Raw genomic sequence first — 10,413 nt, 5'->3', positions numbered from 1 at the left:
ATTAGCATGCTCAACCGAGGAGTGAAAGGAGCGGATTTGATGCTCTCATGCTTCTTTCTGATCTTAAAAATCCGTGAGCATGTTTGGATTTGGTAAAGCATTTGATATCATATCATAAAATTTAGCTCTTTGGATGATCTGAATGCAGTAGTCCATGGACCAAATCACAGCTGAGTGGCTGCAAACAAAGAGGAATACTAAACAGGGAGTTATTGTGTTATAGAATTATGTTTATTAGGGCATCACAGAAATGAGGTCTTTGGTCTTTTTTTTGACATTTTTATTGATGACAAAGGATTGACAAAAGGATGACAGGCATTCACAAAAGTGACATGAAGTTGAAAGGGATCACAAACACCAGGGAAATCAGAAAGATAATGCAAAGGGATCTGGATAGACTAGAAACTCCGAGTGAAAATATCTCAGTGCAGTGAATCTCAGAGCCAGGCAGACTGGAAGCCTTGTACTTGCTGATGCCTATAGGCTTTGAAGGTAATGCTCATTAAGATCATGCCATGGGGGGAAAAGCCTAAAAACTGTAGTGTATGGGGAGATGCTCCATCTGAAGCCCTAGAGATATGTGACACAGCAAGCCAGAAGGCAAACAACAGAGAATCCTTTGGCACTTTTGGCAGGCAAACCATTTAATAGCCACTGGGTTTGTGTGGCAAGGCTTTGGTAGCCGGGGGGCTAGAGGGGTGGCTTCTGTGGGAAGCTGCTGGAAGCTTCCCCTATGTCAGACAGAGCCAATGCCGGCCAGCTCCAAGACGGACCCGCTGCTGGCCAAGGCCAAGCCCAAGCCCATCAGCGATGGTGGTAGCACCTCTGGGATAACATAGTTAAGAAGGGGAAAAAGTTGCTGCACAACAGCAACTGCAGCCAGAGAGAGGAGTGAGAATATGCAAGAGGAACAACTCTGCAGACCCCAAGGTCGGTGAAGAAGGAGAGGGAGGAGGTGCTCCAGGTCCCAGAGCAGAGATTCCCCTGCATCCTGTGGTGAAGACCATGGTGAGGCAGGCTGTGGAGGTCCATGGTGGAGCAGATATCCACCTGCAGCCCATGGAAGACTCCATGCCGGAGCTGGTGGATGCCCAAAGGAGGCTGTGATCCTGTGCGAAGCCCGCACTGGATCAGGCTCCTGGCAGGACCTGTGGACCTGTGGAGAGAGGACCCCATGCTGGAGCAGGGACAGAGTGTGAGGAGCCCTGCCCCTGAGGAGGAAGGAGCAGCAGAGACAATGTGTGACGAACTGACTGCAACCCCCATTCCCCATTCCCCTGCGCCACTGGGGGGAGAAGGTAGAGAAAATTGGGAGTGAAGTTGAGCCCGGGAAGAAGAGAGGGGTGGCGGGAAGGTGATTTTAAGATTTGGTTTTATTTCTCATTATCCTACTCTGATTTGATTGGTAATAAATGAAACTCGTTTCCCCAAGTCGAGTCTGTTTTGCCCGTGATGGTAATTGGTGAGTGATCTCTCCTGCAAGCTTTTCATTATATTTTCTCTCCTCTGTCCAGCTGAGGAGGGGAGTGATAGAGCGGCTTTGGTGGGCACCTGGCGTCCGGCCAGGGTCAACCCACCACAGTCTTCTATAATAAAACTCGATGTATCATTTCCGTTCACTGAGCTACTGTCATGTCTACAAACTGCCCAAGGCTTTGTCTCCTCAACGCATTAATTTCCATGCAAATGCCCAGGCACATCCTCTATTAGCAACCTCTGTTGACAAGAGCGGATTATTCAAGGGAGCGTAACTAACTCTCTCTTATTTCTCTGAAATCTACACTCTCCTCTGCTGGCAGAGGAAAATTCACAAGTGAAAATGTCTACTGTCTTTCCTTTGTTTTAGGTGTTTGGGGCTGGATTTGAACTTACACCCTCTATTTAAGAGGGGTTCTAGAGATCCCAAACAGGGTGTAGGACCTGGAATCTGCTGTGGTGTGCAGGTAGTCTGCAGTTCCCTTAACCCCTCACCCAGCACCTCTTGGCTGGAGGAGAAGGGGACTAGGAGCAGGCAGAGGACTCCTGGGGACACTCTCAACTCAAATGGGTCATCGATCTGTAGGCCCTAGGGAAACTGGGCCCATTTAGCCAGTCTAGAGCAGCTCTTCTGTGCAGGCTTCCCTGCAATGCTGTAGCATCCCTCCCTTTGAGATTCTATGCCAGCAGCCAGGGAAGGATGTTCTGGAGGAATGGTAGGATGGAGCAGTGCAGACAGGGAACTGGGGCAAGAGAATCCAACGCCACATCGCTTTAGGTGGCCCCAGAGCACACAGTGCTAAAGGATTTGTATTACGTGGGAGTAGAGGAATGACCTCTGCCTGCAGGTCCACCCCACCCTGTCTGTCATTAGCTAATGCCCACTAGCCTGTGGAGCAACTGTCTGCATGATTCCATTTTTCTGTGACCTAGAAGCACTTTCCAATTTACCCCTCACATCGCTCAGCCAAAGCGATACGTACAGATCCGCATGCAGAGCGTACTGTGCCTTCGCACCTTACTCCATTGGCCTGCACTGCTCCCGAGTGTGGCTTTATCTCGCTGTAAAATAAAGGTCATTATGGTGTTGTGCAGGTAGCGAAGGCTTTGAAGAAATGCTTTGAAGTGCGCTATAGAGGTAGACATTATTACCCACTGCCCAGGGATTTGGAGAAGGTTTAGTCTGATAAAAAGGCTTTACGTTCTGCTGGCAGGAAGTGTGACATAAAGTGGAAATTTTTTCAAGCTGAATTCAAATGAGTTGATTTTTCTATCAGCCCTTCTTCTAGAGAATGGGTATGCTGTTCACTGGACTGTGTGAGGGTTAATGCTCTAACAAGGTTCACCCTACTAGGAAAGATTCACTGGGTAGAGCTGTGCACAAAGTTTACGACTGCAGTTTTAAGCAGCTTGATTTGAGATGAAGTTTATGGTACACTGGAAGATAGTAAGTACATCTGGCTCAGCACACATGCTTGTAGAGGTTTTGGTGCTCAGGATTTAGAGGAAATTTGGCAGGGGACAGGAGTTGGAGTAGAGGCTAGATTAGCAAATCCTCATAGCTAGGACCACGGCAAATTGGTCTCCTTAGGGAGGATTGTATGTTATGTTTGGCTCCAACCAGTGCTGTTAGACTCCTGCCTTCATAAACGCTACATTCGTTCACAGGTGTTTGGATTGGGGGAAGAAAATGGGGAGAAACAGGGTAGGCTTATGGACCAGACATCTTTCATCTCAACTGCAATAAACTTACAAGCATCCCACAGGTGAGGAAAGGTTTGTGGCACTGTGCTGATAACAGCGCTGACAGCAGATGTTTAGTGCCAGGCAAATTCTTTACAGCCAACCTTATTTGAAGTGCTTGCTTCCAAAAATCATCAGCTCTATTTGTGGTGATGCTGAAAATACTTTAGATGGTGTTTCAGGCAGCAAAACCAAGAGATGAGTAGAAATTGCAGCTCGCAAAGGCTGATGTAAGTGACAATTTGTGTAGTGGGAAGCGACATTTATTTAGTTGATTTAAAGGTGCTGTGTAAAGGAAACAAATACATTTTACACTTCTTCATGTGTAACAGGCTTAAAAATTTAGTTGAAAAAAATCTGTTATTTGAGAGCTATCGAGATATTTTCCCTTTCTGCTTTGCTTTTTAAACAGTGGAAAGTAGGTGTGAGGGTTATTTTAAAGTGATGAGAAACTTGAATCTTCTGGACATCTAGATTCTTACCCTGGGTGTCTTTCTGATATTTGAATTAAATAAATGATAACAAGCAACAGCGAGTTTCTAGCAATTTAAGAAAAAACCCTTCCTTTCCCGATTGCTTATCTTTCCTTTTGATTTAGTAAGGTCATAATCCTACCATTTCTCCACTCATCCTTACAGACCCTCCAGCCAAAGATAAGGCTTCATATTTCTAAAGTTAAAACAGAGAAATTCCTCTCTGTAAATCACAGCAAAATAACCAAATAAAACCTCCACTAATGAGCCACAGCGTTTGGCCCTTTTTGAAAGCAACGAACCGTAGCAAGAGCTCATGGCTTTTCCCATCAGTACACCTTTTGGGATGTCCTCCTCCTGGTATCCATCTTGCCATGAAACAGTCTTAGGTCTGGTTCACACTGGGGATTTGGAAGCCTGGCTGCAGATGTTAACAGATGTTTCCTTACCTTCCTCAGAGAGTGGGTGCCACTTGCCCATCTATAATCCTCTATCCGCTGATTCCCGTAACAAGATGCCACAAGGGTTTAATCTCACACTTCCAGGGGAGCTGCACCACCTGGAGAGTTACTCAAGGCAACTCAAGATCACTGTCATTCCACGGGAAAGGCCGGTGCTGGGATGACAGTTACAAGCATTGCTCCATTAAACCAGAATTAAAGTCTGCTACTGCTTAAAGGGGAACGTTTCAGCGGAGCCAGGAGGCAGTTTGCCTCATCTGTGCTCCATCGGGTGTTAGGATTCCTGTGAACTGCAAGCAGATGTTTGGCAAGGCTTGTTGCTCTTGATAACTAGCTCTTCTGTCACACTTTACCATGGTACATGCTTTACAAAACAGCACCCAGGACCAGCAGGGTCACGCCAACCCACATGGGGAGAGTGCATAAAGGCACCCACCAAGGTGAGGTGTTCCTCCACGGGATGGACAGGCAAGTCACACAGCAACTCCATGAGCTTCAGGCTTTCTGGAGACCAGCTACACGCTCCAAAGGGATGTCTGCATGACAAACGGTGCGCAGACACCCCAGAGGTGCTTTCATAGTGGCAATGACCACGATGTGTTAGTGCAGCATCCTAGAAGGGCTCAGGTGCCTTCTCTGCTTCTTACACCTGTGCAGGACTTTTAAGACATAGTTAAGCAGGTACTGATGGATGAGAAATACTATTACAGCACACATATATCTCCTTTGACCTGATCTGACTTCTCTCTCCTGCAATGACAAAATAAGTGTCATGTCTGGGGGCGACAACAGTTCAGCTGGACCAGGAGACACTATAACTAGGGGTTAAAATCCAATTCTGTTTTTTTTTCACATCCAGGTCACTTGTAATTCTGCATGGAGTCCTGCTACTTGGCAGTCACTTTAACGTCATCAGTAAACCTCCAAAGCCATCTGAGGCCGCAAGATTAGCTGCTACCACCCCGATGAGTTTATTTTATGCAGCTGAGATGAAGAAAAACAGTCTACAGACACAATCTGCAAATTATCTTAAAAAAAATAAAATAGACTTGATTTGTCAGCTTCCTTCAGGTTGCACTTCAGCGGGCCAGCCAGGACGTACTGCATGAACAGGCAGCGAAGCAGTGGGAGGCAAAGACATAATCGGCTTTTGTGTTCTTTGATTATTGTTATCCAAACTAAACAAAGATTTGTGGTTTGCTGATGTTCTTCCTTTCCCTGTTTTTTTTTTTCAAATTAACTGCTACACCGTGACATTGTGTATATTAGCGATATTGTAGGAACCTGTTCAAGAGATAATCTCTGCGCCCGGGCTTAATGATTGCACCAACCTTTGTTTAAAAGAAATCTGCTGCTTATCATAGACTTAAATTGCAAGCCTTTTGCAGCAATAACACTGGCTTTTAAGTGTCTGTAAAAAAGCGATAAATGCTTTACAAAGTTATAGGAGTAACAGGCTAATATAATGTGCTAACGAGGAATGTGCAAAGGAGTCAGACTTGCCCAAGTGTATCTGAAGGTACTGCTTGCTCTAGATCAGTGGTCTTTAATTAGCAACAGGACTTCACAGCAGCCCTCAGACCACTCGTGATAGATGAGGCATTGCAGTTTTACTGCACTGCTGGTTGAGGTTACCTATCGATAGACACTGGAAGAATGATTAATCCTTGCAATTACCATGTGCTCTCTTGTCTGACATCCAAGCTCAAAGACTCTCTGGTCAAGACCTGGTCGCTCCTTGAATTTATATCTCTGCTAGTAGCCTGGTTTTTTAGTTTTGAGACGTCAGAGGTGTGCTCATGTAGCACTGATCCCTTACATGTTACACTTTATTTCCTTCCTTACTGGAACTCCGATCTTTGTCCAGAAGGTGTATTACTTCTGCAGAAAATCCCTGGGAAGGTAGTTTGCCTCATTTTGTATACATTTCATTTCTCACAGAGAAACACGTATTCAGTCCCGCAAATCCAGCTTGCCTAAATCCAACGATTGAGCCAGCTTCAACCCCTTTGCTTATTTCTTCTCTGCACAATTTCTTGCAAATTCTCCCCTATTCTGAGTGCTAAAAATACTTCTGGGTGCTGCCTGGAGGCCATCAGAGAGCACAAAGGAAAGGGCAGCCTGAGCTTCATATGCATTGCTAAGCAATGCGTGAAGAGCCTTCCCCACCAACGGGATGCTCTTGTAATAGGCATCCATAAATGCAGAAATCTGCCATTCCCAGAAGCAATTGTATATAAAAACACTCTTGCTCGTTCTATTTAGCGAGCACCAGGCTCTTCTACAGAAAGTGCAATTGCTGGTGAGAGCTCAAACTTATAATGATACTGAACAGGTGTAAACTGGAGGAACAGCTCAGCAGGGAGAAAAGCTACACCAACTCCCATCTCCTCGAGGTTTGTGTTTGTGTCAGGAAAGAAAAGCAAGTTCTCATCAGAAAGGAAACCAAATACTTTTCTGCATTTTTCACTGTCTGTGAGTTTCCTCTCAACTTCTCAAAGTCCTGTTCTTCTACCAAAGCTCTCGGGAGTGCAGGCTTTCACATCAACCACTGCTAAGGGGGAGATGAAACCAAGATGTAGTTTCCGTGTTATCCAAGTGGGACTCTTTGTCCTATATACATGGAAAACATGACATAATAGGTGAAATCTAAACCCCACAAATTAGTTCAGATCCCCAAAAGATGACTATTCAGATAAAATGTTTATTACAGAAGGGCTGGTAAACTCCCCTTGCTCTTATTTATCACTGCTCTATTCAGAACAAACCACATGATGTCATTGAAGAACAGAATTGCGAAATCCCACATTCCAGACCAGGAACCAGGAATGATTCCCAGATTAGGCAAATGACATGCGAAATATCAGTAAAGCATCCACGAGGAAAAAAAATAAACCCACAAAAAAAAACACAAACAAAAAAACCTGTAGCCAAATGAAACAAATTATGTTCTCTCAAACTGTCATGTTAATGACTCTTCACCTCAAACACATTTACCCAAAAAGTCCTCGGTATCTTGAGAATATGGAGCTAGGATTGCAACGTTAATTTAAAATTCAGGAGCAATATTACAGATTATTTATATAGCAACAATCTGCAAATATTTCCTTTGGATATTGCCATTTGACAGAGATTTTGGATGTCTTGCTTCCCCCTGTAATGGCATTTTTAGGGGTGGGAATGTAAAAAAGCTTCCAAGCTTCCTCTGCTCCAACAGCCTATTTACTTGTTTGAATGTTAATATGAAGAGCAAGTACAATATTATTCTGAAAGTTGAGTCTTTAAATGGCTGCAGTTTATTGCAAGGTTAAAAACCTGCAAGATCCTACTCCATGAACTTTGTTGAGATGAGGGCCCCTCTTCCCCTCCGTTACAGTTTTGGGATTCCTTTCCAGTATTGCATTTCTTGAGGCTGGTTTAGTATTTTCACTTCTGGGGTAAACTTTCCCTCTTCTGGTTCCAAAGGAAGTTAAGACAGCAAGGACAGCTGGATCAGTTTATGCTGTCTAAAGTTAGCTGAGATGCTGGAAGTCCTCAGGAGATATGCTACCTCCTGGGGCTTCATGCCTCATTCTCAAGCAAATTCAGCCATTTTCCACCGGTTCAGCCTTTTTAACACACAAAGGGGAAGAGACTACACTAAATACCTTGTATAGCTCAGAAAAAAAAGGATCAGAGCTTAGATATTATTTTCTTAAGAATCAGTCACTTGAGATTCCTATTGAACAGATGGGAACAAAGCCCAAACTGGCCTAATTAAAAAAAACAAACAAACAAATTAAATTGTAATGGAGCAGTTCCTCAACATCCCGTAAAACGTGGTGGAATATAATGTCCCATTGCATTGCAGAATGGAGACACCATGGAATAAACCGGGGTCCTCCAGGCTCCAAGTACAACATTTAAGGGCAGCCACAGAAGGAGGCAATCCTTCGCCAAAAGGAGCAGTAGAATTGCTGGGTGCTGCACACCCACCCACCCCACATTGTCCATGGGAAGGGGACATTCTCTACGGTTCACTTGATGAGTCACAGGACAAATGCTGCAGAGTGCCAGCCAGCAGCACTGCTCCATCTCCTCACAGAAGGTCACAGACACCTCCAGGCACATGTTCGACTCCTCAAAGCAATGCAGACTTTGATGGAAGGGTCACCTAAGCCAAGAGGAAGATTCCTTTTTTCTTTCAGAGAGCTTCAGGTGTGGCTCCAAACACCACTGACATATTATCTCAGCACCAGCCTCCTGAAGCGCTCTGCGTTTGATCATGTCAGCATTTCTCTGACATCTTTCAGTGGAAAAGAGATGTAGGGTTCATGCAAGAGGTACGCAGAAGTATGATTATGGGACCTCCTGACTCCGCACGTTCAATTTCCAAACAGAGTCACGTCTCTACCCCTACATGTGTCTAGACATTGCTGATCAGAACCCAAACGAATGCAGTGAATGCAATAAAAAGCATCCAAATCATTAAACACCATCACAGAGAGGCTGGTTACACCCAATTATGTTCAGACCCAGGCAGAAGAGGGCATAAATAAGATCCTTAGAAGGCAGGGGACAGAGCAAAGGTACAAATGGAATTTATTGCACTTTGCACATGGATAACACCTTCCTTTTCTTCCTCCTGCTGTGCAGCTTCTCACCTAAGCACCAAAAATCCCAACAGCATAAGCCTGCTTCTCAGGGGGATCAGAAACAAGCCAGAAGAATCTTGAGCTTGATCATTTCTAGGCTGTTTGGAGTACGTTTGACACCATACACACTGGTACAGTTGCACCTTGTCAAACAGAGGAACTCTGTAGTGACAAGACATACTAATTCCCTGTGCTGGCTTTCAGCCTAAATCTTAGTAGATTGAAAGATCTGCCACAGGAACACAAAAAAAAACCAAAGCAGCAATAAAAGTCAAACAAAAGTGCCAGATCCAGCATCTACCACTGTCCACTTTATGCTGGTCAAGTAACAGATGTTTCAGGCTATGCATTTCAGAGGAAATTACACTGATATGCTCATACAACACAGCAAATCCTGTTGCAAATTTGCAGAAGATTTACTTCAGGAATAAGTCTGGCTTACGGATGTGAAACAAAATCACTTGGCTTACAAAGCCTACAGTGCCCCTTTGCCAGTCCAGCACCACAGCAGCAATGCTGAGATAAGACAAAGACGATGGCAGGAAGATTGTAGGTCAATCAACGTCCATTTCTGATGCTCAAGAAGGATTTTGTGCTGCCTACCCACCCTGCGTCACCCCATGGCAAAGCTGGCAGTACTCGGCTCTGAGCAAGCTCAGTAGGAGTCTTTGCCGTTCATCTCTCCTTGCCCAGGGAACACAAAAGGAACAGACGTAAGGATCGGTGTGGGACATCATCTTATGTTTCCCCATCACTCCTGTCTAGTGGCTGAGCAGTTAAGGCAGAATCCCAAGTGGATTCACACTCAGGATTCCCATACGGTGACTGTGAATATTAGTTTTTGAGGGTGAAGAGTGTCTTTGATGAGGTACATGCCCAGTACACAGCACTGTGGAGCTCTGATTTCAATACACAAGTAATGGTGAAGGGTTGATGTGGATTTGGACCCCAGGCTCTGCGACCATCCAGAGGGGTTCTCGCTGTGGAAGCCCCTTACACCTCACCCTTCATCCTATGGAAAAGCACTGCACGGCAAGAGGAATGGCAGGGTATAACCAAGTGAAATCTGATAGAGGCCGAGCAGCAGCTGGCAAACATCTCAAACATCCCAGCAGAACAGGCAGGGTCAGTGTTTACAAATAATAAATCATGTGAGCAGTGCTCACACCAATGTTTGGGAAAGACTGCATCACCAACTTGACCTCTTGCCCATCTGGATTTTCTTTTTTTTTTCCCAAACAGAAATAAACTGGGGCCCCGTGTTACAAACTGGGAAACTACACAAAAGCAAGCAATGAAATAAAGCTGGAACAATGACTAATTCAGACAGTCTAGGGGGACTTCTGCACATCGTCCATGTCAAAATTTCCTCATCCCAATGAACTTCCTGCAAAAAACACAGGACGCTTTTATTACCGAGGGGGTGGCATTTGATACAGCATCCCAATTGTCTGGGAAAGTCGCTGAACCATGCATTATTTCACTGCCACCTTTCCTACGGGACATCGCCAGCAGGAATGCATCTCTGCAATCTTTTTCACAGTTTAGTCACACGTTCCTATAGATTATCCCCTGCCATGCCAACCCTGAAGTATAGAATTTAGCAGGAAGGAAATCAGCTCGCTC

This window comes from Nyctibius grandis, chromosome 11 (genome assembly GCF_013368605.1).
Source record: "Nyctibius grandis isolate bNycGra1 chromosome 11, bNycGra1.pri, whole genome shotgun sequence".
NCBI classification, from domain to species: Eukaryota; Metazoa; Chordata; class Aves; order Nyctibiiformes; family Nyctibiidae; genus Nyctibius; species Nyctibius grandis.
Note: the sequence above shows the minus strand (reverse complement) of the source record.